We start from the raw sequence: 16,140 nt of genomic DNA on the forward strand, positions 1-16,140 counted from the left end.
CATTTAAGGCAATGTTAAGCCTGTGTCAAAATTCAAAAACACACTGACCCTCCCCCCTAGTGGGCTTTTCAAAAACATACCATGGTGACCAGCCTATCACAAAATTCAAAAACAGGGTGACCCCCATGAACCCACCCCCAGGCCGAAGAAACTGACCAATGCCTTAAGTCATGTCGTATACGCCAGCGGTATGAGCGGATAAGCTTACAGTTAAGTAATATATCGCAAAGTACACAACCGACGGTTCTCTTCTGCTCAAGTCGGACCAGCCATTGAACCGGGACGAACCGGTGATAAACCGTTGCTAAACCGGAAGTGTAAACGGCTGATTTCATGCATTGTAGCCCTTGTATGTAAAGTAAAACTGTGTTATTCCAAAGAATTCACATACTAGAGTTCTTGTTCTATTATGTGTATATTTTCAAAGATGAAACTGTCTCCATCAACATTTTAAGGTATCGATAATCAAAATACTATAAAAAATTGTATTTCTACCTGGCAAAAATGTAGGTCTAAGTAAGTTTTAATTTTAGTAGTAAAATGTGAAAGTCTGACAAGATATTTTTAGGAGGTTAATCTGAATTGGATTTTTTCTGAAACTTTTGTTATGGTGACATTGCATTACGTTTTCTTCCTGTTTCTAGAATAAAATGGAAAAAAAAGTCACTTAGAAATTTATCTTTTCATCTTGTTCAATTTTTCCTCAAAAATATTGATAAACCTTTGCTATTTGTCTAAGATTTCCAGGTGTTTTTCACAAAAAATATCCAAAATACCTTGGTTTTCGTTAAAGGAAAAGTCTTTTTTGTTGTGTTCGGTCATTCCCACAACGTCGAAATCTGTTTGGGAAAAGTTGTTATGTAATTAGGAAGGTTAATCTACAAATAAGTAATAAGCTCAGGTAAAAATGCAAAATAACTTTATGCAAATGTATGCAAATCACCCGATTTCAAAGCTTCTTTTTCTCCCAATTTTAAGATTTCCAAAGAATTTTACTCCACTCTTCCTGGTTCAAATGTTCTGAAATTTTCACATTATGTTCTTTAATGCTATATACCAAAACGATTTTTTGGGGAATAAAGCTCTTAAAAATTGCATATGATATGAGGCATTATTATTTTGCTAATCATGATTTTAGTCACTTGAGTGTCAGTCTTTCAACCCATGCCATTTAGAATGAGGATAGATAATGCATAATAAAATAGTCGTTTTTTCTACACATATTGATCTTTTAAGGGAAATATTACGTTTCAGAAAATAGCGTCAAGTTTTTGACTTAAATAAATTTTTATTATTGACACTAAAATTGAGGTTTTTATTCCAAATATACACCCACTTCATCCTCCGAGTAATTTTTTTGGAGAGGCTACTAAACTTCGAGTCTCTGCTTTTTGACAATATATAGTATGAGGGGTTTCCTTTCATCTTGATGAGAGAGATTGCTTTAAAAAAAGCTGTGTTGGCAACATAAAGCTTAGCCTTAATAAACGATACAAATGTAAATCATTCAGGTACGTTTTTTAATGATGGTATTAGCAAATAAACTTTATAAGTATAGTCAAATATCGAATACAAACACTTCATCTGTTTCTTTACATAAATATATGCCTAAAATGCTTGGGTAAGTCTATCATGGCCTCGCCACGCTAGCAACCTAAGGCCATGACGTCATTTATTTTATTTTATTTTTGTCAAAATTAATGTGGGAAAAATTAGGGGCCTGAACAACTCATTCATTCTTCACTTATTATTTCAGTTTAAACAGATTTTATAATAAGAGGGTTGATAGACTTTCATTTGCATCCCATCCATCAGCAAAAAGGAGGCTTGTCTCATTTTAGTGTATGACGTTACATTATAGACGGTAATCGTGGAGTGGAATGCGATTCTAAATACCTATAAATTATAATCTTAAATCTCATTGTAGAAGGGCAACATGTCGCTCGTTTGTGATTATTTGAGCGGGAGATTTATAAGATTGGGTATTCGTGCAGTTGCATGTCCTGAAGAACCACACAGCAAATTATGAATATGACCACTTCTCACTACAACAACTATTCACTTTTTCTGGTGTTAGAAAATACAATATCATGATATAAACTAAAGAATTTTACTGTTAGAGAGGATTTACCCTATTTTCGCAGTCAGAAAATTTGTAATCTTAGCTCTATTATTGAAATACTCTTTAAAGTATGGTGTTTTCAATCAGGTTCGAACAAACAAAATACAGCAGCCAGTCACCTAGCTGAAAAGCAACATACCAAAGGGAGGGGATTGGCTGAGCGGCTTTGACTGTGATGTTTTTGCTAGGTGACTAGGTGCCGAATATTGTGAATTTGAATACATCTAATAATCAACTGAATTTTCTAATCAAGCCTGATAGCTCTGCATGTAGACAAATTCTCCCCTGGCTGTCTCTTGCCCAGTAAAGCGATGTATCCTTTGCTCTTATTAAGTTTGTGGGCGATGTCTGATAGCGTTTACGTGTGAGTGTGAGTGCTTCATAGACTTTACAACGTGTGAGCAGGGATTGCAGTCGGAAATATTGTATAATTTTGAGCCCGGTTATTGAAGCATTCTTTCCTAAGGGTTGGCGGTTGCCTATCCATTCATCAATCTATGCGTACATACGTATATGCATATACATACAACTACCGACCAACATACCTGACTAGCTAGCTAGCTACACGCACATTAACCAACCTAGCTAGCTTCTGCCTGCCTGCCCGCCGCCTACCTACCTTCCGACCTACCTATCACCCTCCCCCCACTACTGTGGACGAAATTGACAATTCTCCGCACTGTGTTAAACCACAGAGGAACATAGACAGAGTGGCAACGGGTATTGTTTAAGGCGTGAAGCGGTTACGTCACCAATCCATGTTCGCCTCGCCTCAGGTTGCTCTCGCCTCTCTTTTCCGAAGAGTGCCGACCATGCATCCTTCGGTAATTTTCGGATTTTCGCCAATTATTAAGGGAAAGTATGTTCGGCAAGGTTTGTGTTGTTGTTGTCGTGTAGTGCTGAGCAGAATTGACGTGCTGGCGAAAACGGGAGTGTTTTGAGCTTCAGGAAAGTGAGTTTTACCGTTTTAAAAATTCCACTCATATTTTTATGAATACATAATGAGTGTGTTTGGACCAAATTTGAAAGTCTTTTATCGATACTGTATGGTTTTACTCAATGGTTTACGGTCAGTCATACCGTCTTTTACACGTGCGTCAAGGAGGACATGTTTATGAAACTGCTGGCGTGTTATTTTTGATTGGCGTGAAGCAGTGTTTCTGGCCTGAGAGCTCACAAAGTAACTATGGTTGCTACGCGACTGGCAGTACGATGACATCTCGTCGTATTTTTTGCATAATCTCGTATAATTATCAACCACAAACAAAGCCTCCATAAAGTTTAACACCTTTGAAGCTCGTTTAATATGAAAAACCAATAGTCTACCGAGACGACCATGGAACAAAAGGCATGCAAGCATTGCCACTCTGTCTATGTTTCTCTGTGGTTAAATTTATCTCCGCGCTGTGTAAAAATTACCGCGCTGTTATAAACATCGCCGCGCTGTGTTAAATTATCTCCGCGCTGTGTAAATCTTCTCTCTGTTGAAAATTTCTCAATAAAAAAATAAAAATCGGGGGGGGGGGGAGGGCACCTTGCAAATTATGGTTGAAGAGAAACAAAAACCCAAGATTCACCGATGTTCATAATTCAAAATAGCCGCCTTCTCTGTGTTAACTCGGGGGAGACAAATTCAATTTTCTTTTGAAAAACTAAGTCTGTAAAAATTTTTTTCCCCCGAGTTAACACAGAGAAGGCGGCTATTTTGTACATCGATGATTCTTTGTTTTTTGTTTCTCTACAACCATAATTTGCACGGTGCCCCCTCCCCCCGATTTTTATTGTTTTATTGATAAATTTTCAACAGCGAGAAGTTTTACACAGCGCGGAGATTTTTAAACAGCGCAGAGCATTTATTACAGCGCGGAGATACATTTAACACAGCGCGGCAATGTTTATAACAGCGCGTCGATTTTTTACACAGCGCGGAGATAAATTTAACTCAGTGCGGAGAATTGTTGTTTTCGTCCACGGTACTTGGGAGAGGCGTGATTGGTAGGTCGGAAGGTAGGTAGGCGGGCGGGCAGGCAGACAGGTAGCTAGCTAAGTTGGATAATGTGCGTGTAGCTAGCTAGCTAGTCAGGTATGTTGGTCGGTAGTTGGTATGTATATGCATATACGTATGTACGCATGGATTGATGAATGGATAGGCAACCGCCAACTTTTAGGATAGAGAGATTCAATAACCGAGCTCGAAATGTTACAATATTTCCGACTGCAATCCCTGCACACACGTTGTAAAGTCTATGAAGCACTCGCACTCACGTATTCGCTATCAGACATCGCACACAAACTTAATAAGAGCAAAGGATACATCGCTTTACTGGGCAAGAGACAGCCTGGGGAGAATTTGTCTACATGCAGAGCTATCAGGTTGATAAAAGAAAATTCAGTTGTTAATCAGATGTATTCAAATTCACAATATTCGGCACCTAGTCACCTAGTAAAAACACCAGAGCTTTGAAATGAACCCAACGAGTTGAGAATCAGAATATTCGTGCTACCTTTAAAAGTCAGGACTAACATCACAGGTCGATTAGGCATTATATTTGTGATGATTTTTCCTATTATTATCATAAAAAATAATTATGAATATTAATAAATTATAATATGAATGTTACAGAATATTAAAACTTTTTTTACGAACCATGTCGTCTACTTTGTGCTAATGCTGTCTGGAAACTCCATTGTTGTGATAATTATGATTATTAATAAATTATGATTATGGTTAATAAATCATATTTTACACATTGTAATGTGCTTATGTGAACAACCCTCTGGAAACCCTTATATAGTTTCACAATGTATGCCAAATTTACAGTGACACAATTGCCCAGGTTCAGTCTACGGCGAGAGTTACCATTGCCCAGGTTCAGTCTACGGCGAGAGTTACTACACAGTGTATATAAAGAGAAGGTAGCCAGCTCCACTCGACAGTAAACTGACATACCCATGAATTACCTCCGTTTTCTTCACTTCTGCAGTTGATTCTCAAAATTTCTCCCGGTGTTGGCAAGTCCATAAATCAGCCATCAAATGTACCCGGTTTTGACCACTTAGACGGAAAATTTGTGAAGTTTGGGGCTGCGAGAAGGTGTATGTCGCCAACGAAATGATTCTGTCTTAGCGGAATCGACAGCATCCGGGATCTTTTAGGGCCGTTTGCGAAATTTGAATGTAGCCGCCAAGGAGGGCCGAGGGCGGAGCCATGATTTAACGTTATTAGATATGCTGACATAATTGATCGTATGGCCAATGAACGCTCGTGACGTTTGATAAGACCTCTCATCAGTTTACCCGAATGTACATGTCTCTGATCAACATCAAAACGTGGAATGAGTTTCATTTCTCTAGTTGGACGATGTATTTTTCGAACTTTATAGCAGTTGTAAGGTTGCTCCAAAGCAGCTTCAATGCGATCAATGGAGGTGGTGGCTTCAGCGAAGCATCAACTGAACAAACACCGCGGCAGCAGCTCAATATAGATTACTGCGATCGTGTTTGCCAGCATTATACACTTTATCCATATTATTCGATGACACCGTCATCACGTACGTCCATTATAAGCGTACAGATGAAATTCCGACGACAACGAGCACACCATCATCGACTATGACCGACTCCTCCGCCCCTCCTCCGCCAAAATATCAGCGACTAATCCGTAGCAATGAATGTTTCCACTAGCTGTGATATTTCGCCGTGGCGGTGACCTTTGATTTGAACGCGTTCGCCGCTGCGATATCACAGCTAGATTTCCACGGTATCCACCTATTCCCGAAGAACCTCCGCCATGTTCACATCGTACCCACAAATACCTTGAATAGCAAGGAACACGACTAGCACTTCCAGGCTTACTTTAACGTGCTCACATTTTCTTGCCCGTTCTCGTTTCAAAATTTTAGTGTGTTTTTCCATAGACCCTACTGCATTCGTGTGTAGCGTCAATTGTTTTTCCCAAAGACACAGAAAGTCCTCGCTTCAGTTTCTGAGTGTGATAAAACTGCAGAGCTTCGGTTAGGATTTCCAAATCTGCGTAAGGCTGTTCGCAAATTGTTTTTCTATTTGCGTAAAATGTACCAAAATGCGTACAACATGACTACATGTAAGTACCTATATATAACAGCTGTCTACGCGATATCGAAAACCGGTTCAAAAGTCAATGAATAGGCCTAAAGTGTTCAATAAACAACATCAGTGACAATGTTTTTTCTTTGATATTAGTTTCACAATTTGTTCTGTTCTATTTTCTGTCGACGATTTTCATTTCTACTAATTATTTAGACTACAACTTCCCACTATTTATGCCTTCGCTGCCTGACCTATCATCGCTGCTCTGAAGTCAAATTCACTTAGTCTCGGGCCTTCCATGGTTATCACCATCAGATCATTTATGGCATCGTCACTCAGACAACTACGTTTCGATGTTGTAATCCTATTTTGGGTACTGAACCCACGCGCTCACACGGGACAGATGAGACTGGAATCACGGCTGCAATTATGGCCAATTTTGCAATATTCTGGAATAAGTTTGCAGACCGGCATAAAACTATTATTTTTAAGTCCGCGTAGCATTAACTTAAACTTGATATTCGACCAGGAGATTTTCAGGGTTTACAAGTATGCATTGGGCGCAGCGGAAAAAAAAACCCATTTTTAACGACGAACTCTATTGAACTTGTTACATTTTTATTGGTACAGACTTGAAGGAAAACGTGATTGACAGGATGTAGGACAAAATATTGCTAAATTATGAACATTTTTATCAGCAAACAATTTATTTTTAGTCCTGGATAAACTTCATATTGGAGTAAACTACGTGTGCTCATGTCTTTGTTACAGAGACTGCGCTTTTTAATGCGTATCTGATTACGCAGACGTCATTTTACTTTGCGTACTTCAAAGTAATAACATGCTTGAAATACGCAGGATTTTGCGTTAACGGAAGCTCTGTAATAAAAACTATAGATAATATTATTAAAATTTAACTTTTATCTCGGTATTTTTTGCAAGACATGGATATATTTGTCTAACATATTCATAAAAAGTAACAGGTCCTCGTAACGCCAGCACGCGTACGCCTTTTCAATAAAAAAGATATCGATTTCAAGGTACATTGTCTGTGCTTTGTCTGTAAAACACGTCCGTGACTCGTTTTTAATATTTTGTTGGGCAACAAAATAGACGACAGTCAACGCTGCCTGTATTTTCATTGTAAATCTGTGAAAATCACAAGTTCAATTGGAAGGTGACTGCGTGTTGTACGTACGTACGCTGTTTTGAGGTCTCCTCGCCAAGTCGCTGAACTTGACATATTTTCACAATGTCAACCGGGTATCTATCATAAACAAACGCATCTGCAACCCGTCATCCGTTTGTAATCACACATACATAGCTTGGACCGTGACTTGAGGCACCTCCATCCTTGGACGGACCTAGCCCTGCATGCGTACGATGCTGTGTGTTCCGCTACAGCTAATCGTCCCGCTCAATTGTGGTGGAGCGGGGCGATTAGCTGTAGCAGAACACACAGCATCGAACGCAGGGCTAGGACAGACCATGAAGTAATCGTACAGTGTAACTTTCATGTGTAAAAAAGGTCACGAGCGTTCATTGGCCGTACGATCAATTATGTCAGCATATCTAATAACGTTAAATCATGGCTCCGCCCTCGGCCCCGCTGGTGGCTACATTCAAATTTCGCAAACGGCCCTAAAGATCCCGGATGCTGTCGATTCCGCTAAGACAGCATCATTTCGTTGGCGATATACACCTTCTCGCAGCCCCAAACTTCACAAATTTTCCGTCTAAGTGGTCAAAACTGGGTAGATTTGATGGCTGATTTATGGACTTGCCAACACCGGGAGAAATTTTGAGAATCAACATGCAGAAGTGAAGAAAACGGAGGTAATTCATGGGTATGTCAGTTTACTGTCGAGTGGAGCTGGCTACCTTCTCTTTATATACACTGTGTAGTAACTCTCGCCGTAGACTGAACCTGGGCAATGGTAACTCTCGCCGTAGACTGAACCTGGGCAAGGTGTCACTTGTATAATTTGGCATAGATTGTGAAACTGTATGAGGTTTCCAGAGGGTTGTTCACATAAGCACATTACAATGTGTAAAATATGACTTTATTAATCATAATCATAATTTATGAATAATCATAATTATCAAAACAATGGAGTTTCCAGATGGCATTTACACAAAGTAGACGACATTGTGTGTATAAAAGTTTTAATATTCTGTAACATATTAATAATTTATAAATATTCATAATTATTTTTTATGATAATAATAGGAAAAAATCATCACAAATTATGCCTACTGGACCTGTGCTAACATCTTATCTTAAAAAACATTCGCTGTGTCATCGGCAACCAATGCAACTGCTACAGAATGGAGATAAAGTAGGCCGTGGGCTAGAGGGGGTCTACGTGCATCCCCCACAGGATAACAAACCAGTATTTTTCAGAAGCCTTGGGATCCCAGGAATACAAAATGGAATTTTAACAGAAAAAAAATATAGGGAAACAATAGCTGTTATGGTCATGTTTTGAAGGGTACCGCAAAATCACGATTTTGCAACCCACTTGCATTTTCGTCAAATCTGTCTTCTTGTAAGTCATCTGCTGAGCTCATGTTTAACATAACCTCATTTGTTTGGTATCATTGGAACGGCAATTTATTTTTCGTTAAGATGACATATTGTACTTTGCAATATATTCTACAGTATTTGTGAAATATGACCAAAACTTACCCTATACCCCAAAGTTTAACATTGCAAATTAAAGTAAATCTCGAATTCTACCAAGTGTTTAGCTAGGCATAATAAAAAATGCAAAGGTTTGTATGAAATCTATTTTATTTGGTACAGGGACATGTCAGAAATATGAAATAGACGTTGCAAATCTGCAACACTGTGATATTGCGGTACCCTTAAAAATATGACTGTTACAGCTGTAGAGTCCCAATATTTGTTCTGTTAAAAGTCTATTTCATTTTTCTGACATGTCCCTGTACTAAATAAAACAGATTTAATAGCAAAAGTGTCCAGATGTTTTGTGTCTAGCTAAAAAATGGTAGAATTTGATTTTAGCTATGACTGCAATTTTCAATGTAAACTTTGGGGTATGGGGTAAGTTTTGGTCATATTCCAGGTATACTATACAAGATATTACATGTTACAATATGTCACTCTTAAAGACTAAAAAAATATCTGTCAAATGATACCTAAGAAGTGTGGTTATATTCAAAAACAAGCTCAGCAGATGACTAGTAGGAAGACAGGTTTAACAAAAATGTATGCAAATCTGCAACACTGTGATATTGTGGTACCCTTATAAATATGACTGTTACAGCTGTGGAGTCCAAATATTTGTTCTGTTAAAAATCTATTTCATATTTCTGACATGTCCCTGTACTAAATAAGATATATTTCATACAAAGCATTGCATTTTTTATTATGCCTAGCTAAAAAATTGGTAGAATTTGAGATTTTACTGTAATTTGCAATGTTAATTTTGGGGTAAGGGGTAAGTTTTGGTTATATTTGACAAATACTGTAGAAGATATTGTATAATACAATATGTCATCTTAAAGAAAAATACATTGCCTTTCTAATGACACCAAACAGTGTGGTTATGTTAAAAATGAGCTCAGCAGATGACTAACAAGAAGACAGATTTGACGAAAATGGAAGTGGGTTGCAAAATCGTGATTTTGCGGTACCCTTCAAAACATGTCAATAACAGCTATTGCATCCCTATATTTTTCTGTTAAAATTCAATTTCGTATTCTAGGGATCCCAAGGCTTCTGAAAAATACACGTTTGCAGGTTTGTTATCCTGTGGGGGGGGTGCACGTAGACCCCCTCTAGCCAACGGAGTAAAGAGTAATTTTGAACGCGTCACAATCGTGCAGCTATATGTTTGAACACGTGGAAACTGAATAATTAAATAACCCAGAAGTTCCTGCAACGGAGAGTTACATAAATCGATGCGAGATGTGACAAAACCTTTAAAAGCACGGACAAATTGTGACGTCCTAGATGATCTCTCCAAGGTGGTGTCTCAGTGTGATAACAAGAGTCAAGGATCGCGCCGCGGCTTTAATAGCATGATAGCAAAAAAGAATTTTAACATCTAAAACACAGGTTTCTGAAATATCTTTATCTGACAGGTTATACGAGGAGAAACTAAAAAATCTGTTATCATTTAAAGTGAGAAAATTGGTTGACATCCAGAGTCTGACATCAAAGTGCAATTTTTAATATTCAAAATCACTCTGACATTTGAAATCATTCATTGGAAGACAATGTTGAATAATCGGCCAATAAACTATATGTCCATGACTTGCAACGAATTAGAGTGAAGAAATATAAACATTAGAAAATTGGATCAAATACTTATCCTTGAGGTACCTCAGCATCAAGTGGATGAAATGATGATTGAGTCAGTAAAATTCAGAAGAATACGCTGACTTCGATCGGGAAAAATCGCTGATCACCACCTAAGTGCTAAAGCAGCCTTAGAAAGACCAAACTGGTCTCTACTATAATAAAATAGTACGGTTGACATTCTCAAATGCAGCATAAAGTTCAAGTAAAACCAAGAATAAGCCTACATCACACTTATCATCGATGGCAAGCAAAATACCATTTGTAACCAGTTATATTACTATGACAACATAAGTAATCTCTGTCGGCAACAATACGTAAAGAATCTTCCATTAAAAACGACAAATTTTAACCAGGTCGAATTTGTTTTTAAGTTTCCTGATTCAGGTTTTTTTGCTCACGTGTATGTCGCAGCGATGTCTGTGTGTCTGTGTGTGTGTCTGTCTGTCTGTCTGTTGGTCCGATATCTCAAAAACGGCTCATCAGATCAGAATCAAATCTGGTACATAGATTCAGTTGGCAAATGGCAAGAACTGATTAGTTTTTGGTGGATGTGGCTTGCATTTTTTTTGCTCATTTGCATAACTAATTATTTGAGAAAAAGCAGATATACCTGTACATTAAAAAGGACTACACACAATTTGATGAGATTTGCTACAAATGTTGATCACACCAAGATATATCAACAGTGGGAACCATTAAGGGGTGACATGATTTCTAATTTGCATATTTAATGAGATTTCCTAATTAGGGATATATGTCTGATTTGACTCGATCAAAATCGACCAAACTTAGGAATGTTTATTAAAGATACTATGATTTAACATTATTGAAAGTCATTGAACATTTTTACTGCAGCCAATTCCGAATTTGCATATTTAATAAACTTTCCCAATTAGGGATATCTATCTGAATTAACTTGATTGTAGTTTTTGAAACTTGCTATATACATCAAAGATACTGTGATATAACATTATGAAAATCAAAAGACATTTCTACTCAAGCCAATTCCTAATTTGCATATTAAATTAATTTTCATAATAAGGGATATTTATCTGAATTGACTCGATCAAAATTGATGAAACTTGCTGTGTACATTAAGACACTATAATACAATATTATTGAAAGTCATTAAGCATTTTCTCTTCAGCCAATTCCTAACTTGCATATTTAATGAACTTTCCTAATTAGAGATATATATCTGAATCAACTTAACCAAAGTTGACAAAACTTGCTACATATATTGCAGATACCATGATACAACATTGAAAATCATTAAGCATTTTTACTTAAGCCAATTCCTAATTTACATATTTAATGAACTTTGCTTATTAAGGATATATACTTGGATTTACTTGATCAAAGTTGGCAAAATATGCTATGTACATTGATGATTATACCAGGTGAAAACAATATCAAAAGTCATTTCACATTTTCATGTCAGCTAATTTATAATTTGCATGTCTAATGAGCTTTCACAGCTCGGCATATATGGCTTGAAGGACTTGGCCAACGGTAATTACACTTGCTATATAAAGTGGTGATACAATGACAGCAGTAAAAGAACTTTAATATTTTTATTTCAGCTAATTACATATTTGTATACTTCATGACCTAATTGGCGGTGATTATTGTTCATTATGTTGATCATAATACATGCAATAAAGTTGCAAATATGTGGCAAAGGTTAAAATTTACACGTAACTGCAATATATAATGAAACACGTGAGCATTTTCAGTTCATATCTGGTTTAGGAGTGGTTTAAACAACGATTACAAACTTTAAACTTTAAACTTAAAGTTATGGCACCAGACTTCAAAGAGCTGTTGAAAAATTCAGTAAAGATGCATTATAGAGCATTCCTACAATAACAAGGCAATTCTTAAAAATATCTGCGATTGTAAAGACAAAGCAACAATGGGTTGATGGCATTAAACGACTCATGTTATGCATTTTATTCAGCATTGTGGGTTTAAAAACATCGGAAATCTTTGCCAAAACATTTTATGGCCTGATGTTTTTAAGTTTCTTTCACGTAGGTATTATACTGTACCGCAACTTGCCGTAAAGGGCCTACTTACCGACGTTAGGTAGTTCATTACAGGTCATTACTCAGTCGCCCGTGGTCTATTCCGCTGTGCGTCTATGCGCACTGTAGACGTGTGTACATATGGCTGAGAAGTTCTTTTCAGACATATGTACACATGTATGAGATATGTATACACGTCTATGGGGCACATAGATGCAGAGCGGAATAGACCGCAGGCGACTGCGGTCATTACTACCTCATCCATGCTTGTTATCTGCAACAAACATATCTAGAAAATTACGCGTTTTCTGAGAAAACATTAGTTTTCTCACAAGTGGGCTAAACCTGTCAAGTTTTGTTAAAACTTCCAACCACTTGGAGTGTAAAAATAAGTTTACATTTAACCCATTACCATTTCCATGGACCTCAGTCTCTACAGAAGCGAAGTCACGTTGAGTCGCAAACCGGGGAGAGCGTAGACTGTTAAATTTTCGGTTTATGAAAAAATAAATTGTTAAACACTTGTATCACACAAGTAAATAGTATTAATCATGAGTGGTTAAAAAAAAGCTCTGAGAAATTCAATGCGTAACTGTTGAGCGAGAAAACTTCCGCGTGTGATTTTCATGGGTTGTATGTGTTGTTTACGGTAGTTACTTAAGTGATAGTTCGCATGCCAGACCTCGAAACCTGCATGCTCGGAGCGGCGAAGCCACGAGCTGCGAGTAACCGCAGGTTACGAGGTCTGGCTAGAATCGACGTGCTATATATACTGTCTAATAGAATGCTTCGAAAATCGGCTGGATGGAAGAGTACATCTATTGTTTATTCATGAATGTAGGTGGATCATCTAAAATAGCCTTTTAAATCGTTTCATTGGAAGTAAACTGCCTTACGTTGACCTCAGACGTACATTAGTACGCTTCATGAAATCACGGTTACGCTATTCCCAGTAACCATGATGAAATAATCTGCAAAAATGATCTATGCAGTTGAAGAAAGTGGTGATGGACAGCCTGACAGGTTATCTGGAAGGAGACGACGTTTCCGTGAATTTGCCGTCAGGATATAGCCAATCTCTAATTTTAAGATTGGTCCGGCCGTTGCTTCAATGCTTACGATTGTTGATCGTCGACATCTTCTATGGAGTTTGCTTTTTCATTTTGCTCCATTCAAACGAAGCTCAGACTTTGGTCCCCATTCGACTGCCGATGAGCGGTGGTAAATGGCCTCACAAAGACATTATCGCCGTAGATTTTGCTGAAGTGTTTTTTCGGCGCAAATATGTGAAACATGGTGGACAAATACAGTGAAAATGCATTATGGCAGTCTGTACGCGGTCGTCCAAAGTTATACTTATTAGCATAGGAAAGACAGTCCACTTTTGACGTCATCACATTCCTGAGCAGTTGGTTCTTGCCAGACCTCGTAACCTGCGGTTACTCGCACTCGTGGCTTCGCCGCTCGCGCCGCATGCAGGTCGAGGTCTGGCATGCGAGACTACTTAAGTGAGCACCTGTTGATGCCCACTTGACCTTTGCCCCCACCCCACAATAAACCTCACCACTCAGAGATTCGTGATTTTTATAGCCAGTGCGGAGAACAAACAGAAGAGAGAAATTTGAAACAGTGCGGAGAAATTTCAAACAGTAGAGAGAAATTTCAAACAGCGTGTAGATTTTTAAACAGCGCGGAGATTTTTACAAAGCGTAGAGATTTTTTTAACACAGCGCCGAGATTTTTACACAGCGCGGAGATTTTTAAACAGCGCGGCGATAATTTTTACACAGCGCGGAGATTTTTTTAACACAGAGCGGGGATTTTTGCACAGCGCGGAGATTTTTTTTTTACAAAGCGCGGCGATTTTTACACAGTGCGGTGATAAAGTTAACATAGCGCAGAGCTTTTAACACAGCGCGGAGAATTATTGAACACAGCGCGGGCAATTGTCGTTTTCGTCCATGGTACCCCACCCTCCCATTCTATCTCCATAATTACCTACCTATCTGCCTACCTATCTGCCTGCATGTCACCTACCGAACTACCTTCATACCTGACTACCCACCTATCGACCGATATACCTGCCTACCTTCGTACTCGTTTACATGGTGTACTTTTCTTTTCAAGGTAATTGCCATAATTTAAGTTTATTCACAAAATATCACGATATATCTCCAAGCAAAATGATTATTTCTTTTTCGTCCTCGACACTTTGCGTCTCGGACAATACTTCCGCTGCACGATATACTCTTGCATAAATCCTGGTATTGTGTGAATAACCTTATTGTGATACACATTTTTAGTCTTATCTTACTAGAAATAAAATTAAGGTGTTTAGGATACTAATCGCGGATTGCACAGAGCGATTGCGGGTAGACTGGGAATGCGTTCAGGCCCGTCTGGTAGGCACATAGAACAGAATTAAACGTGTGCAATGCAGTGCGCATGGTAAAAATTATTGGTCAGCAGTATAATTCCACTCAAATTCACAGGTTTCAGAATTACCATTGTTTACTGTGTGAAGTACGGAATGTTTTGAAGTATATTTATCAAATGTAAAGCCCCCCTCTTGGTTTTTCCCGTGATGACGTATAGGTTTTATGAGTTCAAATAACATCCAACAACACCTAAAATTAGTGTAAACGGTGTCAAAGTTATTAATCCCTGTGTCCTCTGATAAGAAAAACTTACTGTACGAGGGAACTTCACAGGTCACAAACGCGGTTACAATCTATATTATATTTCTATCACTTTACAGCATTTCAAGCGGCAAGCCCAATACTATGCAAATTGGCAATCAAGAGGTAGATTCTATGTCTTGCAAACTGCATACCAGTGAATGATTAATTCAGCAGTTGGTCATATAGAATAGATGGATGGAATGTTGTCCAAGCACAGGCATTGACGATAAAGGAAGGCGTTGCACTTTGCTTGAAGATACCTATAAATTACCTAAAGGATCCATTCCGAAGTTTTTGGAGGAAGGTAGTGATTACATCAATAAGACTCGTGAAAACAACGTGAAAATTATATTCTTCATGAAAAAGGAGAACGCATGGATATTCGAAATGGCACAAATTTATCCTTGCCCGAGCTGCTTTGCTTGCGAGCCTGTGGCTAACAAGGGCAGGTAAGTATTATTGTTTTGATTCCATATTTTCGAGCTATAATGTGGGATTTGATTAGCAAATGTTGAGAAAACGAGATTTGCAAACAATTTGCATCGAAAGGACACAACACGTGAGCATTGTGGCATGCTAACGATTAGAAGTATGAGGACACTGTCAACAGACTGCAATGCATACACCCCCCTCCCGAAAAAAAACCGTTTGTGCATACAACATAGATGATTCAGTAAAAAAGCAAACGACATATTTCTTATTTTTCATCATTTGTCAGGTGAAACACAGCTGTAGCTTTTGTCGCAGTCTTCAAATAAACTGGAGTAGAAGGGTTATTGCGACACCTTCGCTGAACAATATATGGTGTATTTACCGCGAAATCCACATACATGTTGCATAGCAGCATTCACGTTGCTATGAATTAGTAATGACATTACTTATCCAGCTCTCAAATTTGCAAAACATAATAAG

The 16,140-nt window shown here is 38.1% G+C and overlaps 1 long non-coding RNA gene across 1 annotated transcript in view; it reads left to right on the plus strand.

Moving 5' to 3' along the window:
• LOC139130401 (uncharacterized) overlaps nucleotides 1–15,671 on the plus strand; it is a 97,290-nt gene extending 81,619 nt beyond the window's left edge. Inside the window, exon 4 of the long non-coding RNA XR_011551842.1 lies at nucleotides 15,306–15,671. This is a non-coding gene — a long non-coding RNA (uncharacterized lncRNA). The remainder of the gene's footprint in view (nucleotides 1–15,305) is intronic.
• The last annotated feature ends 469 nt before the right edge of the window (nucleotides 15,672–16,140 follow it).

Source organism: Ptychodera flava, chromosome 4 (genome assembly GCF_041260155.1).
Source record: "Ptychodera flava strain L36383 chromosome 4, AS_Pfla_20210202, whole genome shotgun sequence".
In the NCBI taxonomy this organism is placed as follows: Eukaryota; Metazoa; Hemichordata; class Enteropneusta; family Ptychoderidae; genus Ptychodera; species Ptychodera flava.